This window comes from Gracilinanus agilis, chromosome 1 (genome assembly GCF_016433145.1).
Source record: "Gracilinanus agilis isolate LMUSP501 chromosome 1, AgileGrace, whole genome shotgun sequence".
NCBI lineage: Eukaryota > Metazoa > Chordata > Mammalia > Didelphimorphia > Didelphidae > Gracilinanus > Gracilinanus agilis.
The window spans coordinates 739,899,077-739,911,051 of record NC_058130.1 but is presented as its reverse complement, the minus strand read 5'-3'; positions in this window follow the sequence as shown (position 1 = coordinate 739,911,051).

The window sequence follows — 11,975 nt, the reverse complement described above, 5'->3', positions numbered from 1 at the left end:
ATGAAGAGTAAAGTAAAAATATGAATTATGTAACCATGGAAATTTTTTCTAAAAATTTAAAATTAAAAAAAAAATAGAGCTTCAGCCCTGGAGTCAGTCAGAAGAACTCTACATTCAAATCTGGACCCAGACACTTCTTAGCTATATGACCCTGGGCAAGTCATTTAATCCCCACTGCCTAGTCTTTACTGTTCTGTCTTGGAACCAATACACAGGATTGATTCTAAGACAGAAAATAAGGGTTTAAAAAAAAATAGAAGACTTAATAGAAAGGTGGCTCAGTAGATAGAACACCGGGCCTGGAGACAGGGGCTCCTGATTCAAATCTGGACTCAGACACTTCCTAGCTGTGTGACCCTGGACAAGTCACTTAACCCCCATTGCCTAGCCCTTTACTGCTCTTCTGCCTTGGAGCCAATACACAGTACTCATTCTAAGACAGAAGGTACAATTTTTTTTTTAAGTTAAAAATAACTAACACCTCCTTTCCAGGGTTGTTTTGAGGATCAAATGAGAAAGTGTGTATATAGTTCTTTGCAGACCTTAAAGTGTTCTATAAAATGCTAGCTATTATCACACACCACACCAGTTAAAAGGACTATTTGTTCTTTATTTTCTTATTGTGAATATAGGGGACTCTAGAAGATTTCAAGCAAAGACAAGGTAACCATATGCAATTACCCACAAATACTCCACTTCCATGCTCATGAACTTTGAAATCTTAATTTTTGTTTGTCATGGACCTCTTTGGCAGCCTGGTGAAAACCTCGAACCCTTTTTTAGAATCATGTTTGTACATATTTTTAATGTTTTTTAACCAATTACATTTCCACACAAATTTCCCTAAGTTGTATGATTGAATTTATCTCCCTCCCTCTCTTCTCTTCCTCCTCCCAAAGCTGGCAGGCAAGAATCATGCTTTTAAATGTATAAAGTTAAATGCATGAGATTACAAAGGAAACCCATTATATTGAAATACAATTATCCATTATTTTTAAAAACAGTTTTACAGGAATGAATAATAAACTGGAGGAATTCCATGTGAACTGGAAGAATCTACAGGAACTGATACAAAGTGAAATGAACAGAACCAGGAGAACATTGTACACAGAAAGTGAAACATTGTGGAACTATCCAATGTAATGGACTTTGTTACTACAAGACAATCCCAAGGGACTCATGAGAAAGATGCTGTCCTTGAGGAGAAAAAAAAAAAAACTGGGGGAGTAGAAACACAAGAAAAACAAATGATTTGTCATTTGTTTATATGGATATATGATTTGGGGTTTTGGTTTTAAAAGGTTGCTCTATTGCAAAAATGAATAATATGGAAATAGGAGGTCCTGGATTCAAATGTGACCTCTGATACTTCCTAGCTATGTGACCCTGGACAAGTCACTTAACCCCCATGGCCTACTTACCACTCTTCTGCCTTAGCACTGATACTAAGAAGATAAGGGTTGTTTTTTTATTAGCTATCTTTTTTTTTTAATGTTGAACTTTTTTTTTAATGACATGTAGAAATAATCGACAATTGTTTTGGGGTTTTGTTTTTTTTGACATTTTAGGATTTCTATTTTCTACCCCCCTCCCATCCCTTAATTAAGACAGTAAATAGTGTGATAAAAATTATACCCATTCTCAGTGAAGGATTAAAAAAAAAAAAAAAAGATATTTACAATGTGCCAAGCACAGTGCTCAGCCCTGAGAATACAAAGACCAAAAAAATGAAACTTCCTCATTGGCCATCCACACTGGGGCTCATCCTGTGCTGAGCTCCTCAGAGGGCCAGAGTCAGGGGTCCCCGTGGAAGGGCAGCCCGGGATTATGGGTTGGGGTCCCCGGGTCCCCCTCCCAGCTCTGCCACTTACTAGCTGCGCAACCTTTAGCCCGTGGCTTTCCTTCTGGGGCTCCGGGGCTCGCGGTGGACGGCCCCTCAGGGCCCTTCTCATGTCCGTGGCCAGATGACAGAGATCCTCCGGGAGGAAACCGAAGGCGCGGGTTCTGCTGAAGTCGCGGTTTGAGGCTCTAATTGCTTTCATCTTTTACCAGCATCAATAATACATGCTACCCAGCCCACATGGTCCTTCACCACCGCCGTTATTAAAACAATAAAGCAATATCCGAGGGGTGGTTACTAGGAGCTAATAGCCCCTCTGGGGGGTGAGCGACACCCAGGAGACGCCTTAATCTTCTATATAAAAAAAGCTCCCCCCCTCCCCCTCCCAACATTTCATATGAGTCTGGTTTGGGGGGGCTGCTCACGGTTTCTCCGGGGGGGGGCCGGGAACCCGTAAGGGGAAATGTTCTAGGCGTCGTTCCCCCCCCACCCCAAGTCGGTAGAAAGAACAACACACCGAGATTGAGAGGTCCTGGATGGAAACCCAGTCCGTCCCTGCCTGCTGGGGGCCCCTAGGGGACGCCATCTATGTCGGGGTCCTCCATGGGGAATCCGTTTCCTTCCAAGCCAGAGTCGCGTCTGCTCTGCGCCCGCATCTCCCCTCTCTGAAAGCCACCAGCCACGCTCTCATTCATCCCGGCATCTCCCCGTCACGGAAATTCTATCCCCAGTACGGTCCGCCTCTCTGGAAACGAAGAGGCCACCGGAGGCCCCACTGGCTAGCGGGCAGTCTTTGGGACGGGGCGACCCAGCCGGTCACTTCCTCGGCTGACGTCCTGGACGTCTTTGCAGCTCGTATCCTGAGGGCTCAGGCCAGGGCTTGGCTTGTGGTTGTTCAGACACGTTTGACTCTCTGGGATTGGTTAGGGTTTCCTTGGCAAGGAGACTTGGGGCGGTTCGTCTGTCCTGCTCCAGCTCCTTTGACAGATGAGGAAACTGAGGCAAACAGGGAGAAGCGAACAGCCCACCTAGACTAAGAGATCCAGGCTGGAAACCTGGGCCATCCCTGCTAGTAAATGTCTTGTCGGGCTAGTGAATGTCTGAGGCTGTATTTGTACTTGGCTCTTCCCAACTCCGGTCTGGTCCGGTGCTCTATCCACCGCACTGCCTAAGCCAGTGATGGGCAACCTTTTGAGGTTGGTGTGTCAAAATTGGCCAAAAAAACGAGCATAACTTGGGTGGTATCACTTTAAGAGAAAAAACCTAATTTCAAGATATTTATAGTTTAAATAACAAAAATGTATAATTGTAATATATAACTATTTAATAAACCAAAATAGGTAAATTAGTATAGGTAGAATTGTCATCTATAGTGCACAGAGTGTCTACACTATACTAGAGCAAATGTTTCATCCTCGGCATGCAGCCCTATACTTCTCTGTATGCAGCTGCGTGTCATCGAAAATAGCTACGAGTGTCAGTGGTGACACGCGTGTCATAGGTTTGCCATCACCGGCCTAAGGCGTAGTAGGTGTTTGTTCATTTATTCATCTGTAAAATGATCTTTAGAAGGGACTAAACTTGCAATCAGCTAGTCTTGGGTAAATCCCACCAAAGATACTTCCTTTGGTTCTGACTCTGGGCCAAGACACTCAATCTTGTGCCTCATGTGAATGGCGAGCAGACTTGGCCTTGAAGGTCCCTGCCAGCTCCATGACAGGCTGGGGCAGAGCCTTAAAGTGGGAAGGAATCAACGAGGCCATCCAGCCCACACACAGACACGGGCCCCATTCTACAGAGGACACTGAGGCCTTGACTGTTGAGGTCACATAATCATCATCATCATCATCATCATCATCATCATCATCACCATCATCATCATCATCATCATCATCATCACCATCGTCATCATCATCATCATCATCATCATCACCACCATCATCATCATCATCATCATCATCATCATCATCATCATCATCATCATCATTTCTATAGCTTGCCATAATTTTCCATGCACAATTTCACCTGTTCCTCAGGAGGACCCTATAAGACAGGCACTATAGCTATTATTATAATTATTATTATAGCACAATAATTTATATTTATTATTTATATGATAAAATATTATATTTATATTTATTATTTATACAATACTTATATAACATATATATTATAATTTCTATTTACATAATAATTAGTTCTGTCAAAGTATTTCATTATTCATAGGATAATTATGCATATTATATATTTTTATTTATATAATAATTATTTATACAATATAGCATTTTATTATTTGTAGAATAATTACTCATATGATAACATTATATTAACACTACATTCATTATTTCTATAACCTGTTTTTATTATTTATGGAATAATTACTTATATGTGTAACGATTAAAAATGATAAAGGCTAATATTATGAGGAAAAGTAATATTTTAATTACCATGGCCATGTTGGTAAAAATATATAAGACCACACGCCTGATAAAAGGTATTTCAAAAATACCACCAGTCCCTATCTCCTTCCATCTTGTCTGCCTCATACCAGCAAGGTCATCTCAAGGCCGACCTCCGAATTTAAGCTGCGTTATACCTTGATGACGTCACCACGTCCAAAACCGGAAACCCATTGGATCACGGAAGATGTAGTTTCAAAGTCCCCCATATGTCCACAGGAAGTTTGTCAAATACTACATATCTTTTTTTGTTTGTTTGTTTGGTTGGTTGGTTTTTTTAAACCCTTAACTTCTGTGTATTGACTTATAGGTGGAAGAGTGGTAAGGGTAGGCAATGAGGGTCAAGCGACTTGCCCAGGGTCACACAGCTGGGAAGTGTCTGAGGTCGGATTTGAACCTAGGACCTCCCGTCTCTAAGCCTGGCTCTCAATCCACTGAGCTACCCAGCTGCCCCCTAAATACTACATATCTTGAGGCTTAATACTTCTAAGTAGAACCCCAGTAATTTTAAATAACACATATGATAACATATAGTATGATAATAATTTATATTTATTATTTCTATAACATAGTATTTTATTGTTTATAAAAGAATTACTTATATGATATAGTGTTATTTATATAGCATATTATCTATATAATTACCATATGATAGCATTACATTAACACTTTATATTTATTATTTCTAGAATAGTTTTTTCTAGAACCTGCTTTTATTATTTATAGAATAATTACATATAGAATAACATATATTATAATAATTTCTATTTATTATTTATATAACATCATATTTTGTTATTTATAGTATAATTACTTATATGATATTGTTTATATAATAGTATTTACATAATTTATACAGTAATTTATGTAATAGTTTAGAATTATTTATGCAACACATTTTATTACTTATATAATAATATTATATTGACACTTTATATTTATTATTTCTATAATATTTATAGAACCTGTTTTAATTATTTATAGAATAATGACTTGTATGATAACATATTATATTATAACCGTTTATGTTTATTTGTATATAACAGTATTTTATTACTTATAGAATAATTACTTCTATGATATATTATTATTTAGATAATAATTATACAACATATTATTTTATTATTTCTATGATAATTACTCATATGATAACATTATGTTAACACTTTATATTTATTTTTCTATCAGTTATTTGTATAACATATTGGGTTTATTATTTATAGAATAATTACTTCTATGATATATTATTGTTTAGATAATTATACAGTATTTTATTATTTATATGATAATTACTCATCTGATAACATCATATTAACATTTTATATTTATTATTTCTATAATAGTTATTTATATAACATATTGGTTATATTATTTATAGAATAATTACTTATATGATAACACAAATTATTATAACAATTTATATTTATTATTTATGTAACACATTATCTTATTATTTATTAAATTTATGGATTTTAATGAAGAAAATTTATACATTTATAAATGATTATTTATTAAATATTATTAAATATTATTGTTTATAAAATAATTACTTATATGATAACATATAATATTGTTATCATTAATTATCATTTTACAGAGGAGGAAACAAGGCAAAGTGATTAGCCTATGATCCCTTAGCTACTGAGGATAGGAGGCAAGATTTGAATCCTGATCTAGACCTATCATTTTATCAATGCCACTAAGTTGTTGAAGTTCGAATCCAGATCCTCTGACTACAGAGTCAACCAGCCCTTTTTCCTCCGCTCTAGACTCTAGGCCCCAAGGAGAGGGTGGGTAGCAATAGAGACCCACCACCAATGAATCCATTCATTCATTCCAACCATTTTAAAGAACCCACTACAAAGGACCCCACATGCCAGGGCCCCTCCTATCCAGAGCCAGATGGGAATGGGGAGGACTGGATAATTGGGGGAGGGGGGCTACTCTATGGGTCCAAGGGGAGGCCCAAGTCCTCGAAGCCAGAGTAGGTCACAGAGAGCAGTGTGTTAGCAAAGACAGCTTCGCCTGAGAAGAGCATTGCATTTGGAGTCAGGGGTCCTAGGTTCAAATCCTACCTCTGCTACTTCCTCACTAGCTGGGCAGCCTTGCATGTTGCTTCCATTTCTCACATTTTCTTCATCTGCAAAATGAGTTTGTTAGACAAGATTTACCCCTGAGGTCCCTTCTTGTTCGAAATCCCTGATCTTCTGCGAAAGAAAAGTAAAGATTGGTGAGCTTATCCCTTTGCAGAATGACATCCAATACTCATATAATAATAATATTTGGGGTTATACTAAATGCTGTATGAATATTTCATTTGATCCTCACAATAACCTTTTGCTAGATTATCCCCATTTTATACATGAGAAAAATAAGGCAAAAATGAAATGACTTGCCCAGAGTCAACTAGCCAGTCTGTGGTTGTATTTGAACTCAGGGCTTCCTGACTTCAAGTCCTCTGCTCTATCCACTGCACTCCCTAGCTGCTTTTAGGTTTAGATTTGAGCTTTTAGATTTCTTAGATTTCTAGGCTTCTGTCTTAGAATTGAAGCTAAATATTGACAGTAAGGCAAAAGAGCAATAAGGGCTAGATAAATGGGGTTAAGTGACTTGCCCAGCGTCACACAACTACAAAAGTAGCTGGGGGCCACATTTGAACCCAGGACTTTCAGGCTGTAGGCCTGGCTCTCTCTCCACTGAGCTACCTAAGTACCCTGAGCTTTTTTTAAATTTTATTTTAATTTATTTTTTTTAAAACCCTTAACTTCTGTGTATTGGCTCCTAGGTGGAAGATTGGTAAGGGTGGGCAATGGGGTCAAGTGACTTGCCCAGGGTCACACAGCTGGGAAGTGTCTGAGGCCGGATTTGAACCTAGAACCTCCCATCTCTAGGCCTGACTTTCAATCCACTGAGCTACCCAGCTGGCCCCTGCCCTGAGCTTTTAAGTTTCTAAAGCCCCTTTACCCACCTTAGTTCATCTGATCTCACAACCAATTGCTAAGTCATTTGAGAATGGAGGGAAGGGAATAAGCATTTGTATGGCACCTACTATGTGCCAGATATTGCTAAGTGCCTTGCAAATATCTGCTATATAGAGAGGTGATATGTTTCAGTGGCTTGAAGTCAGAGGACACTCACTACCGGTGTGACTTTAGGCAAGTCACTTAAACTCTCTGAGACTCAGTTTCTTAATCTGTAAAATGAAAATGCGTAGCTCATTGATCTCTGGGTCTGTGATCCTGCTGTCTGATGTGCCAGATCCTGGAGTTACAAAGACAGCCTCAGGAAGGTTGGGCAGCGGAGGATGTCACACATGCACAAGACACGGCATTGGAAGGAGGAGAGAAAGAGCATTGCCCACTTGGGGAATCAGGAGGATGTCTATAAAAAATGGAGCAAACTCGTTCATAGGAATCTTAAGAGGTGAAGGAGAGAGGGTCAGCCATTCCAAGGAAGCAGGACGACCTGAACCGAAGCATGGAAGCAAGAGCTATCGTGCCTCATTCAGAGAATAACAAGTAGACTGGTTTGTCTACCACGTGCTGTGTGAATGTGCACTAAACCTGGTACATTAGACTGAAGCTAGGCTGGGATGGACTTTCAATCCTGGAGGCAATAGGGAATCCACGAAGGCTCTTGAGGTCAGGCCTGTGCTTTAGGAAGATGCTTTAGGCAGCAGGATCAGAGGAGAGAGAGAAGAGACTGGAAGCTAAGAGAGTCCAAATCAGAGAGTGATGCATTCAGTCCAGGGGAGAGGTGAAAAAGGTCTGAACCAAAATGGCAGCCACATGAGTGGAAATAAGAGGGCAAATGGGAGGCATAATGTGGAGGTCAAATCAGCTGCACTTGGTATCTGTTCTAAAATGGGGACCTGGGGGGGGGGCAGCTGGGTAGCTCAGTGGATTGAGAGTCAGGCCTATGGCTGGGAGGTCCTAGGTTCAAATCCAGCCTCAGACACTTCCCAGCTTGGTGACCCTGGGCAAGTCACTTGACCCCCATCGCCCACCCTTACCACTCTTCCACCAAGGAGCCAATGCACAGAAGTTAAGGGTTAATTTTTAAAAATAAATAAATAAATAAATAAAAATGGGCACTGGAGGAGAGGAAAGATGCTGAGGTCACAAAGTGGGAGGAGGGTGATGCCTTCAACAGAAGTAGGGAAGTTTGGAGGAAGGGTGGGCTGAGGAGGGAAGAGATAACAGAGTGTGAGTTCGAAGTACCAACCACTAGAGACATCCCCACATATAATTTGTGACCAGAGTTTGGCAGAGAGATGAGGGTTGGCTCCATAGACCTGGGAGTTACCCTTAGAGAAATGCTCATTGAATCAGAATCATGAGGGAGTCTGGAAAGAAACAAAGAGGATCTGGAATAGAGCTTTTGGAAATTCCCAAGAAGACAAGATGGGAGATAGATGTCACTCTAGCAAAAAACCAAGAAGGAGCTTTCCTACAACACTGTTAGTATTACTCCATTAGAATATGGGGTTCCTTGAAGGCAGAGTCCCAATCTTAGTCTCTTTTTTTATATCCCCCAACTTGGCACAATGCTTGGCACATAGTAACTACTTAGTTAATATTGATTGACGGACTGATTGATTGATTGCTTTGTTGAGTGGCTGGCTACTTTTGCAACTTACCCTCTATTAGGATCCTATATTAAAATGTAAACTCTATGAGGGCATAGATTGTTTCATTTCTGAATGCCTCTGTATTTTGCATCCTTTGCCCATAACAGGTGCTTAATAACTGCTTATTGATCATTTGATCAGAAATCCTACATTTTAAAAACTAAAACCTCTTATTTCACAGGCTGGAAAACCCAAGCTTGCTCCTTCACACATTCACACAGGCAGTGAGTGGCAGAGATGAGACATGAACCCAAATTCTCTGACTTCAAATCTAGGACTTTTCCCAGGCTCTCATTCAACAACCCTATTTCATATTCAATTTAACTAACATGAGTAAGCCCGGATTACATACCAGGCCCTTTGCCAGGAGAGGGGGATATGAAAACCAAACCAAACTTTCCCTTGTCCTCAAAGAACTTACCTTCTACTAAAAGGAAATTTTGCATACCGGTAGACCCAGCTATGCCACGAGGTTTGTTTCCTCGTGTGATCAGATGAAAAGGGAAAGTACTTAAATATGTCTAGGAGTTCTCTTTGTAGTGGCAAAGAACTAGAAATTGAGGGGCTGCCCATCAACTGGGGAATGGCTGGACAAGTTGTGACATATGATTGTGAGGGAATATTTTTTCATGATAAGAAATGATAAGCAAGTTTGTTTTTTTTTTTTAACCCTTACCTTCCTTCTTGGAGTCAATACTGTGTATTGGCTCTAAGGCAGGAAAGTGGGAAGAGTTAGGCAATGGGAGTAGAGTGACTTGCCCAGGGTCACACAGCTGGGAAGTGTCTGAGGCCAGATTTGAACCTAGGACCTCCCATCTCTAAGTCTGGCTCTCAATCCACTGAGCCACCCAGCTGCCGCCCAGGTTATTATTTTTTTAATGATGGAAAGACAAGAAATTATGGAGAGTAAAATAAGGAAAACCAAGAAAACATTAGATAGAGCAACAGAAATATTGTTTAAAGAATAACTGACTGTCTACCTCCAGAGAACATGCAAGACAAAGTTTTATGTATACATTTATTATTATTATTATTATTATTATTGTCAAATGGTACTTGGGGAGGGGGAAAGGCAGATACTTGGGAACTTTAATGTAAAGAACAATTTTAAAAATAAAAACAATTTTTAAAAAAAGGAATCTGAATAGCTCGGTGGATTGAGAGTCAGGCCTAGAGACGGGAGGTCCTGGGTTCAAATGTGGCCTCAGACACTTCCCAGCTGTGTGACCCTGGGCAAGTCACTTAACCCCATTGCCTACCCTTACCAGTCTTCTGCCTTGGAGCCAATACACAGTATTGACTCCAAGACGGAAGGTGAGGGTTTCCAAAAAAAAGGAAACTATGTGTACACCAATACGTTAACAGAAAATATATACAAGCTAATGGTAGTAGGAGGGCATTTAGAACTGGGGGATGAACCCAAATCCTCGGACACTAAAAATCCCGTAATCCTTGCCTTTACACCGAGCTCTGTGGGGTGCCAAGGAGCCAAGAGTGTGATTAATGATGCTCCCCCGGCTATCCCAGAATCCCTCCAGGTAGCTGACGTTTCGGGGCTGAATCAATACAGGTCAAAGCCTCGGTCAGCGTCTTGAATGTGGCAACTCCTTTGCCCAATCAGACCACATTCCGTTTATATCTCGGAGTCCCGGAGCGATTTCTGAGCCTTCTCCAGTGTCAGAGGTGAGATCTGAACTCAGGTTTCCAGATTCCCAGTCCATTACTCAGTTCCCTTTGCCTTGGGGGGGGCAAAGATCAAGAAGAAAGCCTGGAGCGAAAGAACCAGTCTTGTGAGGGAGGTTAAAAGTCAGTCCTTGGGGCTCTCCGACAGTCAGGGGCTGAGATTACAAGCAGATGTGCACGGTTGCCTCCTAAATTCCTCGCAGGGCGTGCTAATGATTTATTGTGAGCGGACATCAGTCCAGCTGCCCGCCTGGAGAGCGCTGCGGCTTCCCTGTCAGAGATCAGTCAAATCCTGTTTGAAAAGAGGGAGCTTCTGCCGCGGTCCGGGAGAGAGGCAGATAATGGAACCCACCAGGCTTTCCCTTTTCACACGTTCTCCATCAAACAGCCCGGGGGTTTACAAAGCGGTACCCGCAGCAGGGAGAGAGCGAGAGCTGCCGCTGCTGGGAATGGGGGTGGGCTCGGGAGGGGGAAGGGGGGAGGGGTTGTGGGGGGGGAGCCACCTGCCAGCCTCCTGACGAGCCTCTGCTGAGCAGCCCAGCCCGGGGCCATGATACTGAAGACCAACATTGCCATCTAGCGGTCAGAATTGAGAAGCGAGCCCTGGCCAGTGTCGCTCACGGGGTAGCTGTGGGCTAGTCACGGACTACCTTGGCCATCTGGAGCGGCCACAGGAAGGGGAAAGTGATTAGACTGTTATCTCAGTGCGTGGTGGCTTCCTGAGGAGACAGAGGATGAGGGAAGCGGGAGGAGGAAGAGATGGGGAGCGAAGCCCTGTTGGAATGGTTCTGAAGGTTCTAGAGGAATGTCATTGCCCTCCTCAAGAGGGACTTTCAAGGGGGCAGCTGGGTAGTCCAGTGGATTGAAAGCCAGGCCTAGAGAGGGGAGGTCCTGGGTTCAAATATGGCCCCAGACACTTCCTGGTTGTCTTAACCCCCAGTGTCTAATCCTTACTGCTCTTCTGCCCTAGACCCAATACACAGTATTGATTCTAAGAGGGAAAGTGAGGATTTAAAAGGAAAAAGTCATTCTTCTGCCCTAGAACCAATACATATGGAGGGAATGTGGCAAAATTGAGACACTAAGGCATTGTTGGTGACGTTCTAACTGATCCAACCATTCTGGAGGGCAACTTGGAATATAAAACTGTGCATACCCTTTGAGCTGGTAATGCCACTACTGGGTCTATATCCCAAAGAGATAATAAAAAAGGGAAAAGGAGCTACTTGTCCAAAAATATTTATAGCAGCTCTTTTTGTGGTGGCAAAGAACTGGAAATTGAAGGGATGTCCATCTGTTGGGGAATGGATGAACAAATTGAAGTATATGGTGATGATGGAATACTATTGTGCTGTAAGGAATG